Source organism: Anser cygnoides, chromosome 6, assembly GCF_040182565.1.
Source record: "Anser cygnoides isolate HZ-2024a breed goose chromosome 6, Taihu_goose_T2T_genome, whole genome shotgun sequence".
NCBI classification, from domain to species: Eukaryota; Metazoa; Chordata; class Aves; order Anseriformes; family Anatidae; genus Anser; species Anser cygnoides.
Genome location: NC_089878.1, coordinates 23,813,050 through 23,830,796, shown reverse-complemented (window position 1 = coordinate 23,830,796; position 17,747 = coordinate 23,813,050). Strand labels below are relative to the sequence as shown.

General features: G+C 37.6%; 1 long non-coding RNA gene across 2 annotated transcripts in view; it reads left to right on the top strand.

The window, feature by feature from the left end:
- Nucleotides 1–17,747, top strand: part of LOC106029940 (uncharacterized) — a 338,557-nt gene that overhangs the window by 296,339 nt on the left and 24,471 nt on the right. For both annotated transcript variants that reach the window (XR_010832504.1, XR_010832505.1), the window contains one exon: nt 12,423–12,530. This is a non-coding gene — a long non-coding RNA (uncharacterized lncRNA). The remainder of the gene's footprint in view (nt 1–12,422; nt 12,531–17,747) is intronic.

Genomic DNA, 17,747 nt, shown 5'->3' with positions numbered 1-17,747 from the left:
AAGACCCACAGATTTCCCCACTTTCTTGCCTCCACTATGACAGCAATGCTCATGCAACCAGGAACAAACATTTAAGTACTTCAGCAAATTATTACTCATCTCTCCATTCTAAGGTAACAAAAAATCACTAAGAATACGTGGAGTAAGTTAGAGCAATTAGTGAATTAATGGAATAAATTATTTGTTCACAGGTATTTTATATGCAGGAAACTAAATTTATCTGAAAAGAAAAATGAATTACTTGCTCAGTTTCAGATATATGTACTCCAAGTCAGTGGTTAGAGCAATCTATCAGGCTTCCAGCTCTGTCTGATTCAGCTTCTCCAAACAAAATCTGCCAGAAAAGTGATGATGTGTAGTAAATATTTTTTCTAAAGCTCACACTGTGATCCATGTAGAGAACTGAGGGTCTGGCTTATGCCCAGAGCCTCCAATTTTCTGTTCATTTCATTTCAGAAGAAGTCAAGTGTTAAGGATGATGACTCTACATACATAACATGTTTTACACACAGAATAAACTTCATCAGTGACTTTCTACATGGCAGAAGGGGAATTCTCTTTTACTTTTGTCCATTATTCTGAAAGGCCAGAACTCTTCATCTCCTGTGGGTGTAAGAAAACACAGCTTGCCAAAGCTTCAGATCAGACGTGGGTTTTCATCTCTGTCCATTTTCTCTCACATGAAAGACTTCTGGAGCAAGCAAAGCATGCTTTTGTTGACCAGCAAAGATCAAAAAGGCAGATTATTTTTGTCCTTCAGCCACTAGACTGATACTCTCAGTTCTGTTAACATTCTGCCCCCATTTGAACTGGACACTTTGGAAGTATCAATAATGCAAGTTGGAGGGCTGCACTATTACTCATCCTGTATTTGCCTCTTCTTCTACAAAATTAAATCAAGTTGAAATCAAAGGAGACACCATCTCAGTCATATAGGCAGAAAATCTCCTGTAGCTTTGCAGTATTCTCAGTGAAATATTTGAAAATATTTATGTTGGCAGCAGTGACTGATCCACATCGTGAGCACAGAGTTAACAAAATACTTCCACCCTGCGGAGACATAAACAAAGTGTTGGAAGCTACCCATCATACCATCCACCTTCTCCCTGCTTCCTTGACAGGCACGTCTCCTGAAACAGAATGTTGTTTTACAGGAACATCAGAAAGTGCTAAAGTAACTAATAAAACAGTGACAATCCCACTGTAACCACAAGGACTAGGACCAGTAAACAGTGCCCCCCTATTATTTATGAGTGAACAGAATATATGTAGCTATCAGAGCCCTTTCTTAACATCACAGATTGGGTCAAGAATGGATTCTGTAAGAGAGCTCAGTCTATTGCTCTGTCTCAGACTATTTCCATGATGAATGTTCTTACAGGATTCAGATGATTCAGTGGATCAAGAACAGAAATGTCAGCTGTGACCGGCTATGTCAAATATTGTTGTTCTCTACCTTAGCTCACTGCTCTGTTCTCAGAGTTCAACTACAGCACTCCTGGCAGCTTTGTAATTGGCAGAAGAATTATCCTCAATGCATCTGCTTTTGAGTGTTTCCCTACTTAAAATATGCATATAGGAATGTTCATAGGTGGGATGCATGTATATGTAAAAGGATTGTATTGAAAACACAGTAGAAGCAGCAAGTATCCACAGCTGAGAAGTTCTCTGTTTTTCCCTGAAACAGAGAAGAGTAACAACATCTTCCCATGGTGAAATATATTTGATCATAGGATTTCTAATCTGGTAAGCAACCACATTGTGCAACAGATGCCACACTGATTCCTAGCCACTGCCCTGCTTTGACATCCCAAGTAACAGTCTGTAATGAGGGAAGCCTTCCTCCACAGCAAACCAAGACTGGTCTGCAAGTTCCCATCAATTGGTGGCTCAGCCTGGCCCTGAGGACCTGGTTCTCCTGTGTAACAGAGCTAAGACCACAGTCCCAGGGCTCCCCCAAGAGCAGCTGCAACTGGATCTGATTTTTGAATGCAAAACACGGAGGAGGTCTCTTGTACCCTATTAGCCTCTCCTGCAAAGGCTTGTAATAGTCTAAATCTCAGAACCCTCCTTTGCCCAGTTGCACAAGTAGGATTGCTGGTCACTGTGGAAAAAAGATACAAAGGGATTTTCAAGATACTCAAAAAAAAGTTTGGCCTGATTTCAATCAAAGCTGAGAAAGGGGAGCTTGTAAAGCCTGAAATTTAATTCGATTTTTCAGCTTTTATACACACTTTAAATAATAAATTTTCTTTGTGTTTTTTTTTTTGTTTGTTTTATTTTTATTTTATTTTATTTTTAACTAAGATCTGTTGCTTTCTTGCAGTAAGAATGGATCTAAGAATAACGAGACATTTGTTGACGTTTTTATCCCAATAAAAAAACCTTGCCTCATTCTTTCACAGTTCTCAAGTGATGCTCACATATATTTCTTCTTGTAATTTTTGACTAGTTTCAGATCTCCCTCTTTGGCTAGATCATGCGCAGTCTTTCCAAATGTTTTTTGTAATGTTCAATGGCACTGCATGCTTCCATTTGTTTGCTTTCTTTTCAAAAGCAGTGGATGGTTCTCCATAGTGAAGATTTTACAGACAAGCAAGTAAAACAAGCCTCTTTTCTCCTTGCCTCTCTTCACTCTAGCAAGTGAATAGCTCAGATGTATGTTAAGTATTTGAAGGAATAATACAATTTAACCAATGTACACTGTTCGGTGACCTAAATCACCTGCTTTCATAGACAGTTGACATTATTTACATTCAGGCTTTTTGTAGAGAGGCATTTTGAATGACCCTTCAGCGTGAATATGCGCAGTAGGAACACTACCCGCTGTATCTGCACCTACCGCTTACTGTACATCTCCAGCTACCACGTATTTTTCAACTAGGTGTCTACAACTTTGAGGAAAAAAGATGTCTTTTTTTTTTTCCTTGACAGTGAAATCACTAACTTTAAGACCGTGCTCTGCACACAAACAGAACTCGATTCCTTTCACTGATGAAACATATCCAGTATACCATAAACCTGACTGTCAGTTTCCTTCCAGGGAGCCAGCCCTTGACAAGGGTGAAGCCAATGCTGGCTAATTTCAAGACAAACAATAGTACGTCTCCCTTTTGTTTTGATATTTTATGTGGCCACAGACATAAAGCATTCAGAGACCTAGCTGGTGTGTTTTTTCAGAGAAAAATATTTAAAAATGAAGCTATAGTTCAGACAACTGAGCTGACAACAGCCTACAGACAGTAAACACAGTAAACAGTTGCAGAAGTCTCCAGACACTGCCAGACAAGAAGAGCAAATATTTCCTTCCTCAGAAATGCAACTTGTTTTACTAATTTTTATTTGACTGTATCCCATGAGTGTCAGATAACACAGAAAAAAAAAACACAGTAAGAAAATTGAGTGGTGTCAGTATGGATTTAAACTAAAAATATTATCATTATAGCATTGTGACTTTTAAAATCAGTATGATTTTAAGGGTCTTTTTAGTGAGCCTTATAAATTTACAGTTTGCTTGAGTATTGTTACATTATTTTATCTTATAAACAGTTGTGAGTATTATTCTATGTCACCAGACATACCGTGATACAAACTAAAATATCTGAACACCATTATTTCCCGTTTGTCCCTGCTCTAAATCCATTATCTTCAAGCATTGACTCTAGTTCTCCAGTGAGTTAAATGTGAGGAACTCACCTAATAAACATCCTTCAATGAACCAAAACAGAACTAAGAGAATAAGAATCCCAGAAATAAAAGTAGCTTGCAGGTACTGGGTGCCAGTGCTGTGGCCTTGTTGGGGCACCTCTGCCTCTGAATGCCAATCTCAAACCTGACAATTAAAGCACTAGTCTTGGCCACCAGGATGGGACATGTTTAGGATATGATAAAATTTTACAGCCAGCTGTAGGCACCCAGAACACCTGTGATGCACCATTTTCTGTCTCATTGGCCTTTCTCTTTGCTAGATATTACCTGACCATACCATGACTGTAATTATGTATGTATGTATGTATTTATTTTTCTGGACATGGCTTAGCCACTGTTTCATTGAAATTAGTCCTCCCAGAGTAACTCTCTGGTTCAGTTCACTAAGACATACTGCACAGACATCCCCAAAAATGTTGGGGTTTACCATCCCAATCCAGCCACTGGGGTTTGTATGGTACTCAAAGTATTGACTGCAAGAGTTATTTAGCATTTTTAGGCATATCACCGTGTTACATTCTGAGAGGGGAGAACCACTGTCATTGTGATTAGCTACAAAATACATAGCAACTGGAAAAATAGGGTATTCTAAGCCCATAATTATGAGAGCTTTCATATAATATTTTTAGACCACATACAGGTAACATGGAAAATTTTAAATCTAATTGATTTACCTGCAGAAACCTCATGCTGACTCCTGCCCAGGGGGTGCAAAGCTCCCATGATGAGTAAGGATGGAATCGAGGGGTGGGGAGAGAATTTTTACGGTCTTCAAATGTGCCTTAAGCAAAGATTTGCAAAACTCAACCTGATGTTGTCTGTCTTCTTAAGAAATACATCTCCCAAGAAACCCAGGCTTTTAGTTTACAGATCTCAGAAGAATGTGAGAATATGATAGTCTGCATCTCTGTGGGGACCAATTATTGCTAGATGTGTTTTTTGCACAAGTAGAAATGGCTTGGTTTCAGTATGTGGAAAACCCGGGAAGCTAATCTGTGTGGTGCACCGATTCTGCTCTCAAACACAAGAATGCACACAGTTTCTGTATGTATTCTGTAATGACCTCCAGTATGATGCAGAAATGTAGGGGTGGCTTTTACAAGATATCCAGCAATGCAAGGCTGCTACATATCAGCTAAGATCCAAGCCCTTGCTGTGTAACCTCCACAGCCTTAATGTTGTTTTTAATGGATATGTGGGCTGAAATTCAAAGTTTTTTTCAACTTGAGAGCTGGGGTGTGTGTTTTTTTTATATGTTATTATTATTGTTATTATTATTATTATGAAAGAAAGGAAAGGAAAGGAAAGGAAAGGAAAGGAAAGGAAAGGAAAGGAAAGGAAAGGAAAGGAAAGGAAAGGAAAGGAAAGGAAAGGAAAGGAAAAGGAAAGGAAAGGAAAGGAAAGGAAAGGAAAGGAAAGGAAAGGAAAGGAAAGGAAAGGAAAGGAAAGGAAAGGAAAGGAAAGGAAAGGAAAGGAAAGGAAAGGAAAGGAAAGGAAAGGAAAGGAAAGGAAAGGAAAGGAAAGGAAAGGAAAGGAAAGGAAAGGAAAGGAAAGGAAAGGAAAGGAAAGGAAAGGAAAGGAAAGGAAAGGAAAGGAAAAAGGAAAGGAAAGGAAAGGAAAGGAAAGGAAGGGAAAGGAAGGGAAAGGAAGGGAAAGGAAGGGAAAGGAAAAAGGAAAAAGAAAAAGAAAAAGAAAAAGAAAAAGAAAAAGAAAAAGAAAAAGAAAAAGAAAAAGAAAAAGAAAAAGAAAAAGAAAAAGAAAAAAGAAAAAAGAAAAAGAAAAAGAAAAAAGAAAGAAAGAAATAAAGAAAGAAAGAAAGAGAAAAAACAATTGAGTGATTGCAGAGACAACAAATGCATTTTTTTTTTCATTTTTATAACACTCAGGTACCCTACCATGATTTTTCTTGCAGCAGCCCATTGAAGTTGTAAGGCAGACTCTGGGTCCCAGATAAATTCTTTTTGTTTCAGAAGCATGGGGGGTGGAGGGGGTGGGGTGTGTGTGTGTGTGGGTGTGTGGGTGTGTGTGTGTGTGAGAAGAGAGAGAGACTACAGAAGTATTATATAGTTTACTTTGGACTTCAGTATCCCAACTGGAAAATGAGGATAAAGCTCCCTTATTGTACCAGTCTGAATGTACAACACAGAAGTAGGTTTCAGTACAGACCTGAGCTGTACTGTCTTTTTTAAGAGTCACACTTAGTATATCTTAATCTCTCACACTTTAGAGATGCTGGATACAAACCATAAACTGATGGATGTAATCTGAGAATGAAGCTGAAGCAAAAGATTAAAACAGCATTTTAAGATTAGCCTAGTTTACAAATAACCCTTAACTCTTCCTGCTTGGTGTACTCTGTGAAGGAAAATACATGTAAAATATATTTCCGTCTCACTTTATCAGGTCAATTTATCAAGGGTAAATCATTATCATATTAAAATATATACATATATAGTTAAAATTATCTAATCATAAACTAAAATTATTAACAAATAACAGTAACTCCCTAGAGCCCTTTGGAAAACACTGCTTCAATTTTTTTAAAAGATTGACATGCCATCTATTTTTAGCTGTTTTGGGAATTACGTGTTTATGGCCAAAAGTCAAACCAAAGAGTATATGACCACACATAGGAAAAATTTTCACTAACAGCATTTGGATTATTTTGCAACAGAGTTTTATTGGGTATCAGAATTTATTTCATTAGTTTCAGATGTTTTAATTTTTTCAGCTTCCACTTTTTAAGTATTTTACATCATTTCCATCTAATGATAAGGTTTCATTTTAAATACTGGATATATCAGTTTCATCGCAGTTTTAGTTCTTTTATTTTAACCACTTGAGGACTCGTATCACAACTAGAATGTCTCTTTGTTCTCTTAGCCTGATTTAAAGCAAATTGCCCTATGTACTACAGTAGTTTTGAATGTATTAAATTTTTTTAAAATTGTGAATTATATGAAATATTCTAACAGTTTAAGTTTAAATGATGCAATTAGCCAGTTACAACTGGAACTACCAGGCCTTATTTAAAATAATGAGGTCTGACAGTTATGGAGCCTGAATTATTCATTGATAACTAGCTTTTCCTCTTTTGCAAACCATGGCTAACATTAATAACAGAGGTGTAAGTGTGATAACAAAAGAGTTTGACATTGGGAATACAAATTCAAAAGTGCTAAATTCTTCCTTAATTAAAATTACTACAGTAGTAATATTTTCCAAAGGAAAATCATTAGGACTAATATTTCCTCATACATTTCAGCATTTGATTCTGCAGGGAGTCACTGTTTAAAGTAACAGTGCTTGATAGTTCATCATCCAAGAGAATACTTTGAAAACACAGTTAATTTCTTTAAGTACATTATTTTAAGGATATTTTACAAATAAAATAGAGTACTTTCTATTGTGATTCCTGTCCTCATCACACTACTGGAAATACATACTAATGGCATGGAGTCCTCTCTGGGATTGAAGGTGTGCTATTTCCTATCTCTCTTTGTATTTCACTGGTCTATCCTGCTTCCTCCATGATCATTGCATCAGCCTCAAAGATAGTGGCTTTTTGTAGTACACCTGAACACAAATAATATGTTATCCTTTTAACATGCGTACAAAAAATGGTATCTAGTAGCTAATATTATTTTTACAAAAGCCTGAATTCTTGTGTGCTAATTGCTTGCTGTAAGCCTAGATGTTATTCATTAGCATTGCTAAAAACAAAACAAAATCTCTGCATAAAGCAATCTAACAATAATGAACACATTTTTTTTTCCTACTTATTCAAAGGTTCATATGCATCTGGGTGTCTTTTATGGAAGAGAACAGAGTTTATACAATTGCAGCAGCAACCAGTATACTTCCTTGTTCTCTCTCAAAGTAAAGCAAAACAAAGCAAAGGAAAATGCATAATTCTTCTGGAAGTAGGACATGCTAAAATAGTGACTCATCTTCAAGTAGGAGTGACTGATCTTTGTCTAGAACTCTTGGTTACCATAACAGATAGATAGCATTAAATTATCTGTGATATCAAAAATAGGGATCTTAAACAAGCAGAAACATAGACTCAATTTGGAATGACCTGTTGAGTTACTGTAATTACACAACTCATCAACAGTGCTGTTTAGAAGATAATTATGCAACTGACTCTCAGAGTGACATATATAGATGGAATTTTATGTGAAGCCTGAAGAGGCTGAACCTCCAAATGGATACAATGCTTCCTGTGCACCTGACTGGAGCTTCCTGAAGATTGCAGCCTAAATGTGTATTTTAATAAAGTATGCTTCCATTATATTGTATTGCTGTACAGTTCCCAGTGCAGCGAGATCAGAGAGGCGAAGGTCAAAATAAATGCTATATAGATATCGAAGTCTGTTCAGTGAGACTTTGAAAAGGAGGATTTGAAAGATGACTATTTTTATTAGTGCAGATGCATACAATATAACCTGATTTTTTTTTTGTGCAAATGTCAATTACAGTATACATATTGTTCACTGAAGATTATGTCATTGGTCAAGAGGGAGGAGAGTCCCCAGATGAATGATTAATAATCAATGTGTCTGGGTTCTTATTTTATTCCTCAGAAAGAAAGAATGAATTACTGGTGTCTCTCCCCAAAATGGAAGAAAGTCTCCCAGAAATAGGTCACACCACCTATATCTGTACACAAAGGGGGCCTCTGTGTAAGTGGATTTCCTTGTTTTGGACATGGAACCTCAGCCTCCCCTATTATATCATTGCTTCACCTTCCTACACTCTGATGAAATTAGGGAGAAAAGGCAATACAGCTGAGTCCTATTAATTTTTCATACACTCATGAAAAGCTCAGAAGGAAGGTGGAGAAATACCTAGGGGAAAGGGTTTTGAAGGAGGCCCAAGATAGTGCCTAAGCATGCAGTCTCTCTCTACAGATGACCCAAACTCTTCCACCAGGGAGTGAGAAAGACAAAGAATAGCTTCTGGAGAAATAGGTATTCTCTGATATTCAGTGATAAGCTATCTCCAAGTAGATACAACATGCGTTAAATATTTGCATGTGTCTCTATATTTATGTATGCTATCATGGGACATCATTCCTTTTGGAAAAATAACATTACATTGATAAATACTAGATGGTATCAGTAGAAATATTTGGTATGACCGTATGTTTGTTTGTTTGTTTGTTTGTTTTCCCCAAAAGGGAGAAATCATGTGCTAGAATGAATGATTTTGTAATTATTCAATCTCTGTTAGTAGCAGAGTAGGGAATTTAGCTTACTCTCATGTTGTGTTCTAGGTGCCAGTTAGACATGCTCCCAGGCGAGCTTCGTTTGTGCACTCTCCTTTTTGTCAAATGCCCAGTGTTTTTTTTCTTAAGGAATCCTTCTAATTTTAACAGCTGTGTTGCTGACTCTCTTTCTTTTCCCTCTCTCAGTCTTCTTCTTTATCCCTCTACTGCTGCTGCTGCTTCCTAGATGAGATCACAAAAACCCAAACCTGATACATTGAAGTGCTAGTATTCAAAAGCACTGATTATTTTATGCTAATGAATGAACCATCTAGTAATACAATATTTCACTTGTTGTGCCCTCCTGGTGGTAGCACAAGATAAATCCAACGGTGTCTTTAATTAACTAAAGAAAGCAGAAACAAATCTCTGTGGGTTAATAATATTTATGGCCTAAAAATGAACAAACTAAAGAAAGGGAGAAAATAATGTGGCAAAATTCAGAGAAAAATGTAATTAAAATAAAATTCTCATGCATTCTGGAAAGCACATCTGTAAAGATGTGTAATAAGGCTTTGTCTCCTGTGTGAGACAAAGCACTAAAATTAATGTCATCACTGAAGACTTGGAAAATATATTTTTCTATTTATAAAAAGAAATGAAGTCAAACTTCTCTGGTAGAAATGTTAGATCTTGGTGCCTACACAGGAATTAGATCTTTTATATCCATAAAACACGCAGTATCATATGATGCCTGAACCTTAATTCAAGTAGCTCAACAACATGAATAAGAAAATGCCAGGTCCATTTAACTGTGTCCTTTGTCAAATGCCAATAGGGATGGTGACTTTTTATAAATACCCAGTAGTTAAAAATATAAAACACTGTAAGTAGATAAGGCTACATGGGTTGTATTAATGTGAGGTCATTTCACCTATTTGTGATTCCTGTTCTTTGGCTGGAGACACACATTTTGTCCTACCCCTTAAAATAGAATGTGGGTCTGGATCTCTCTTAGAAACAAGTTTGCATAGGCCTACATCAAAGAAGATCCCAGAAAAAGCATCAGGGCTCCATATCACTGCAATAGCTAGCTCCAAGGGATCTCAGAAATTTAACTCTATGGGATGTTTAAATGCGCTTTCAGCAGCATAGTGACATTGCAGACTATTTCATGGGTTTCCCGCTGGAACATGCATTTTTTGGGGTGCATCTAAGCAAAGAATCCATGTACAACTTTAAGCCACAGCAATGCACCATCCAGTGGAAAACACTTCAGCAATAAATATCTGAGGCTATTGTTACTGAAACCTTTACTTGGACCTGTGAGACTTGTTCTTTCATCAAATTACTTTAGTTTAATTGAGAAATCTATATTCACACAGGGGGCATTAGCATGCTGGGATTAAAATGACAAGTGTTTCCACAAGCCTATCTATTTGTATGATAGACTGAAGATTGAATTTTCTAGCAGTTGCACAACTAAATATAGAACAATGACAATACAGTGTATTTGAAATTTGCCTTGACCACATGCGAAGACCCTGTGAAGTGCTAAGAAGTTTTGACTCTTTGCAGACCATCTCCTTCCTGCTCTTGATTTTTTATGCCTTCTTTAGAGTGCCATGTCTTTATATTACTGCAACATTGTCTGATTTATGATTTACAACATTTATTGACAACAGGAAAACAGACTCCCCCTCATATCTCTATAATTCTTCAGATCCTAATGCTGACCATGATGTCATTACCCATTGCTCAATGTCTAAACCTTGCTGTTTAAGTTGAATAGACATTTCAGGATGATATGTAAAAAGATTTGTTAACATTATGAGATTGATTCACTGCAATGAATTTAAAACAGAGAATACTTACTGATGTGTGTCACTACATCACACATATGCTGTTGATACACACTCTTGTTTGTAAAGTCTAAGGGATGTTCAAGGTCCATCATAAGCTAACCTCTAAACATCAAAGCAATAAAAAGTGCCTATGTAGGAAGAAAAAAAAATCAGGAAAACACACAAGGAATTATGAGAAATATTTTAACAGTCATCGGTCCAGTGTCAATTTTGCTGATGCACCTCATTAGCACACCCATTGCCTTCAGCTCATTACAAAGCTCAGGAGTAAGAGGCATAGCATTGTCCAAAGCCACCTGTCCAAAGCCTGAGGGGTGGGAGTGGGGAGTTTCCCCTTCACAAGTCCAGTTGGAGCGGTGGGAGATGGGACCTGCACAGAGGGGTAGAAATGTTCAGAGGGAAGCCCCTGGGAGAGGCAGGGCATCTCCAGCCAGAGAAGAGGGCACAGGAGCATGGCCACTGCCTCTCCAGAAGCCTCCCAAGACAAATGTCATTTGAACTCTGTCCCTGCTGCAATGGGTTCAGCTGGGCCATCCCAGCACAGCACCATGTCCACACCACCATCATCTCTTCCTGCATGGAGAGCCCCTGTGTCCTTTGCAGCTTGCTAAACAAGTTCTTGGAACACCTATGTTTTTGAGAGCTACTGCTTTAACTTGCAGGCAGGTCTTTAGCCAGTTCCATGATCTGTGTTTGTCTTTCCTTCCTGCACTTTTCTGACCAACAAAGACAGAAATGCATAAATAAGTGGGCAGATAAATGGGGGGAAAATTTTAAGAAATGAGCAGGCCAAACACTATGCACACTGGTAGTCTATCTATTCCCCTCCACCTCCACTGAAGATATAATGGCCCAGAAACATCAAGTTCTCTCTATTTTTATATGGCAAATTGTGGTTTGTTTGGGTTTACAAAGTAACTTCAATTAAATGTCATCACTTATCTACATGCAAGACATGCATAAAATGGCACACTAGTTTTGCGCATGTAACTCTTTATATAACTGAAAAACAGGAACAAATGCACATATTTAGAAGTGATAAATGTAGAAGCTCCTCTACTTTAAATGCCCTTTTGAATGTTTCCACTGTTCATGCTACATGATTTCTGTCAATATTTTAATTTCAGTTGGGAAGGGTGGAATCAAAGAGTGACATACAGGAAGATTGTTGTCAGCAAACTGATGACTACATACCATAATTAAGAAATAACGTAAAAAAGGAAGAAGCTTGATATAAATGCTGTTGTATTTTTGTGAGTTTAGTACTAAAGAATCAAGGATGGGAAGAACTATTCAGAAATAAATATTAAAATATTAATAAGCGTATACTACTGTAGGATGCATTATATACATAAATGATCATTTCTGTAATCATAAGAATATTAATGCAGCAGCTAATAAATAAAATAAGCACCAAAGGACAAGAATATGACCTTAAAATCCTTACTCAGCTGCCCTATTAACTTTCTGAACACCACTGAAAGTGTGTGTCAGCTGCTTAAATTAAAGGGAGAGTAATTAAAATTACACAAATAATAGGTGACTGGGGTCAGTCTCCATCACCCTACCTCCTATATTTCAGAGTATTTTACATTTTTTTCATCAATATGCAATCTTAATTTTCCTTGCACATCTCTCAGGTATTCTTGGTTTAAAAACAACTTACCATAGGAAGCAAAGCTGTTGACTGATGGTCAGAGCACCGGTTTTGGGGCCATACTACTAAATCCCTTTCCATACTGTATCAGGTGAGTCGATTTCCTTGAGTAACTTTGAGTTTCACTGTATTTTGTCATCTCTCTTTTTAAACAAACACTTTTAGTAAGGGGAAAAAAAAAAGAAAAAAAAAAAGGAGAAGGAAAAATCAGATCTATATTTCAGATGTATATCTAAGATCTCTGTTTCCATGAAGATGGCTTACAGACAGCAAATGAGCAAAAAAAGTTATACTCATGCTGTTCTCTGGGACATTAAAAGTCACAAGTAGAATAGAGAGAGCCTTGATAATAACCCAGACTTCTGTATTTTTACTGTAATAATAGTAATAATAGTAATAATCATAATAATAAAAGACTTGAAAAAGCTGGACTGGGAATTGAACCAGACAAGACAAGAGAAACCCAAATGGCAGCAATATCTCCCCATAGGGTTCTGACCAGAAATAGTTCTTTCCTCAGAAAACATTGAGAGACTTCTCTTAATGCCAAAGCATTTTAGAGTCTTTGCTGGAAGTCACAGCACAGGTACAAATTATTTAATAATAACCGTCCTGACAATTTATAGGCATTCTAGTATTGTCTGTTAAAAAGGATTTTGAGGGTACAGTCTAAGCACAGCATCTAATACATGTCTTCAGCAACTCCTAGAATGCAATAAATAAGTGGAGTTATTATGTGCTGTTAGTAGTATGTATTGATAAGGTAAAGGGGAAACGGCTAACATAAGTATCTACCTCCTCGTTGGCGGTAGGGAGTGGGGGGATGATTCTGCACACACCCCCAGAGGCAGAAGAGATAGAGGAAAAGGGAATTACGGCTTTATGGAGTCCACCACACGTGTGTTTCATAAGTGTTCACACTGCTTCGTTGCCTTTGCCTTGTGAGGGCAGTACTTCCAAAAGCATCAGGCATGGCTCCAACTCCCTGCACTAACAACTACATGGGGTTCAGAGACAACACAAGGGGGGAATCGACAAACTCTGAGATATGAAGCTATTGTTATTGTTCATCACATAAATGAGCATTCAAAGCCTTTGCAGTTTTATGTATTGACTTGTTAGAACTAACAATAGATTTTTGCCTAATTTTACTAACCTTAGTCCTACTAAACCTGCTTCATAGCTCCTCTGCATGATGAGGCCTTTTAATGTGTTATAAAAATCACTCCTCATTAAATAATCATGATTATTTTTCCAAAGGATTTAGCAGAATGGAAAATACTGTTTTCTTCCTCCGTGGTCCCACCTGTGCAGGCTCTAGGTCAACATATATTTTGTTGAGGGGGCGCTACGCTCTGGTATAGATTTGTATGTGCTCATTAAAGCTCTGATTTCAGTGGGACCTCCAGAGATTTCTAGTGAAGTCCTGCTGTTACTGCTATTAGTGTTGTAGCTCTGGAGAGCTATACAGGACATTTGCTGTATTAGGCCTGAGGGTAAGCCCAACTCTCTCATCTGGAAGAGGTATTTTGATCAATGGTGAGTATGACTGATTCATAAAATGAGCCCTGAATAAGTCGAAAAGAAATTCTTCTGTAATACTGCCAGAGGAGTCAGAGATACATGGGTGAACAGAAGTAGGGGCTAGCAGAACAGGCTTTAGCAGCCTCATACCTACTCAGATTCCAGCTTTTGTGTCTTTCCCCCTTGAGTTGCACAAGGCAAAAGCTCATTAGAGGTGCAAGCTTTATCTCAGAATTTACACAGCAGTAAATCAGGGAATACTGAAATAACACCCCCCCCCCCCAAAAAAAAAAAAAAAAGTAAGTTACCTACAACTACTTTAAACTTCATAGCTACCAAGTGGTCAGAAATAACTCAAGCTCTGGTAAAATCCAAGGAAGCATGTTGTATATATTTAATATAACAGTATTTTTAATTATGTTTCTAAGACTTTTGGTTATGAAAAATCTACCGAGATATTTCTCTCTCTCTCCAACAGAGAGCAATAACTCATTTGGCACAAAAAATAAACTTAGATTAAACCAAACTAAACAGATTAAACCAGTCTGCATATCTCTTCCCTCCTTTCTGGCTCTGAAATTCTCCTTTACAAGTAGCTCCATAGAAATCTTACTCTGCATGGTATTGAATTCAGATAGGATTCAGCTATGCCACTTAACCAGCTATTAGAAATGATGGGGAGTTGCTCTCTTTTTGTGGAAACTTAGAAATGTACAATTCTGCCTCATGACAGAAGAGCACAGCAGTGGCTGCACACTCTTCTTGCCAGTGTAAAGTAATCCTCCCTCCAAATCATGCCTTCTCCTCAGGAAAGAAGTGAGAGGCTAAAATACACTCCCTCCCCATACCCCACACCTTGCACAATGAGAGCAATTCAATATAGACTTGCTGCTGTGTAGGGTGACTTCTTGTGAGTTCAGCCTTGGATGTGCATACTTGGAGGTCACGTAGGGCCACCAGCATCCAGCTACTTTCTGCTCAGCCACTATGCATGGGGAAAGCCAGCAGCTCTAAGGTAGGGCTGACTAACAGAAGATCTTCGTTTAGATTTTTGCTCTACATTTAAAGTTTGGTGGTTTTCCTGAATTTCGTTTCTTTCTTCAGGTAGTTAAGAAGTTGTCAGTTTATTCTTCAACTATATACTATGGAGAATAAGTGAGCCAATACAAAAATAGAAACGTCTGTCTGTCTACCCATCTGTCTATCTCTTGACTTTTCTTCTGTTCATCTGTTTTCCTTGTATTTTTGTCACTTCTCAGCAACACTGAAGACAGATGGGAAATGTAGTTTTTTACAAAGTCATTGCCTGTTAGAATGTCACTGAACTCAAAAGGACTTTATTGCAGTCTAGAAATTGTCTCTCTTCAATATTTTCCTAACCACCACCTTTTTGTGATGGCTGAATTTAAGAAGGAAATTCTCATTTTAAACAGTCTATTTTTACAGCAACTTATCAAACAGTGGCCTTTAGCTGTTGTTCTGTGACAGCCACTCTATTAAAATCCTGATGTAAACAAGTGGAGAAGGTGAACTAGAAGTGCAGATATTTGCACAGCATTACTGTCAGGTAAAATTTTAAAGATAGGTTTTATGAACCCATTATTTGCAGTCAAGGCTTTTGACTACAGCATCTGAAATCATTTAAGTAGACAAAGTGTTTTGTCAAAACATACTGCTGGGAGTCAGTATGTAGCTTCTTTTTAAGTAATTCAATTTGGATCTGTTGTTTGCATGAAAGTGGGATATCTAGCTGGGCAGCATTAGTAGAGCTGTGTATGATCACAATATGGTGACTTTCTACTGTAATTAACATTAAATGACTTTTGTTTTCATTTAGTGCTTAATGCATGCATAATTGCACTGTACATACAGACCTACCAAGGAAAAAGCTTGAGGTCTTTTAAATACAAAAAAAATAAAATAAAAAATAAAAGATTTTTATAGCTATCTTCTTAAGAGTGGGAGATGCACAGGACTGCATACCCATTTTGAAAAAAACAATCTCTGTGTACTGTCAAGGTTTGTTTGACATAGCATTTGAGAGAGATGGGCACTTTAAAGAGGTAGAGCAATTGCTGCTCTTTCAGCCCTGAGCCTCCAGCCCAAGGAGATGCTGAACAAGACTGCCCTGTGCATGCTGGCTTCTCTGGCCCTCTGAAGAGTCGTATAAGGGCAGCATTGTTAGAGAACAGTATATGCTAGCAAACCTCCCTTCAACCCAGAACACCACCCTGAATTTGCTGAGAGGCTCTGCATGAGATGCCTTCTGAGAAACATAGCCTAAATGTTCACCAAGTATTTGCCCACCCACTTTGGAGACTTTGTGGTCTTTGTGTCTCCAACTACACTATTTCATCTGGAGCAGCAGCAGCAGGCACAGAACACAACCTAGGAAATTAATAGAAGTTCAACAAACCTCATGCTGTTTGCTGGAGTTAATCTGAGGTATCAAGCAGTACCACTGAAATTACGTGGATGACAATCATTTCATATGAGATTAGCATTTTGGCCAAGCCATACCTTACAGTATTTGTCATCTTAATTTTGACTGAAACCAGCACTTCCCCAAAAGACATATAGCAGTTCCAAATGTAACTTCCAAACATACTTCACTTAACTACTGCTGTCAGTAGAAACCATGATGACAGGAGAAGAAGACATTTAGCTCCTCACACAGCACTAACATACTACTATGAGGTGTCTTGTGTACTACTGTATGTACACTATAGTTAGAGAACCTCTAATCAAATAAGCTGTAGTACTAAAGCTGCTGGATATGGAGGCCAACTCTTCTCCATTAACATACTGGCAGAACAATAGTAGATAAATGGAGAAATCTGCAGAGATATGAAAAAAGGAAAGCATTTACCAGACAGTAGCAATGATGAGTGTAAGGGGAGAAAGATAAGCAGCACAAAAGTTGTCAGATAAAAGTCAATAACTTGGTGCAATAAGATTATAAGTCCTTTAGCAGATCCTTTCCTTCCAGCTCTTCATTTTAGAACTTTATTTTGATCTGCTACACATCAAAGACAGATGAATTGTGTAAAATGATCAGGCATCCTTTGCCCAGACATAATCCTACATCTGTGCACATAAATCAGATCATTAAACTAGTTATTACATAGAGTAGAGATTGAGAAAGCTAACAAAAGGAAGAAAGCCACAATCACTAATGTATGTTATGAAGAGCTTGTCTACACAACCATTTAATACTACTGTAGCTGCATCAGTTATGATAGTGATTAGAACAGCCTTATGCTCTGTATACAAATTGTTTGAAGATAACTCCTATTGTAGCGTAGCATCTACCTGCAAAGATGATGCCTTTATAGCAGTACACCCAAGACAGGACTCCAGAAACCTTCCATGAATCAGCTGAGCCACATAGATGTAATATTCATGTATTAGTACTACATTTCATCCCAGTACTCCATTCCTTGAAAAATTAGTCCTGGTTGTACCATTTAATCTACACTGCTCTCTGAGCAAAAAACTTGGTGCAATGTGTAACCAGCACTAAGTCCTGTCCTGCCACAGCTGCAGAAGGGGCACTGAGATGGCATGCTACCAGACTAGCTCTGCTTGGCCCTGATCCAGCAAGGCACTTAAACACCTGTTAAAGTATATGGGTAATCACATAGAAGACAAGATTATACATTATTTGAACAAGTACCTGCTTAGATTCTTAGAATGTGAAAACAGAATCTAAACATCTTGTCTGACCTCCTGTATACCATAGTATTTCCTTCATTTGTGTCTTGCTCAGTCTTTACTTTCTTTC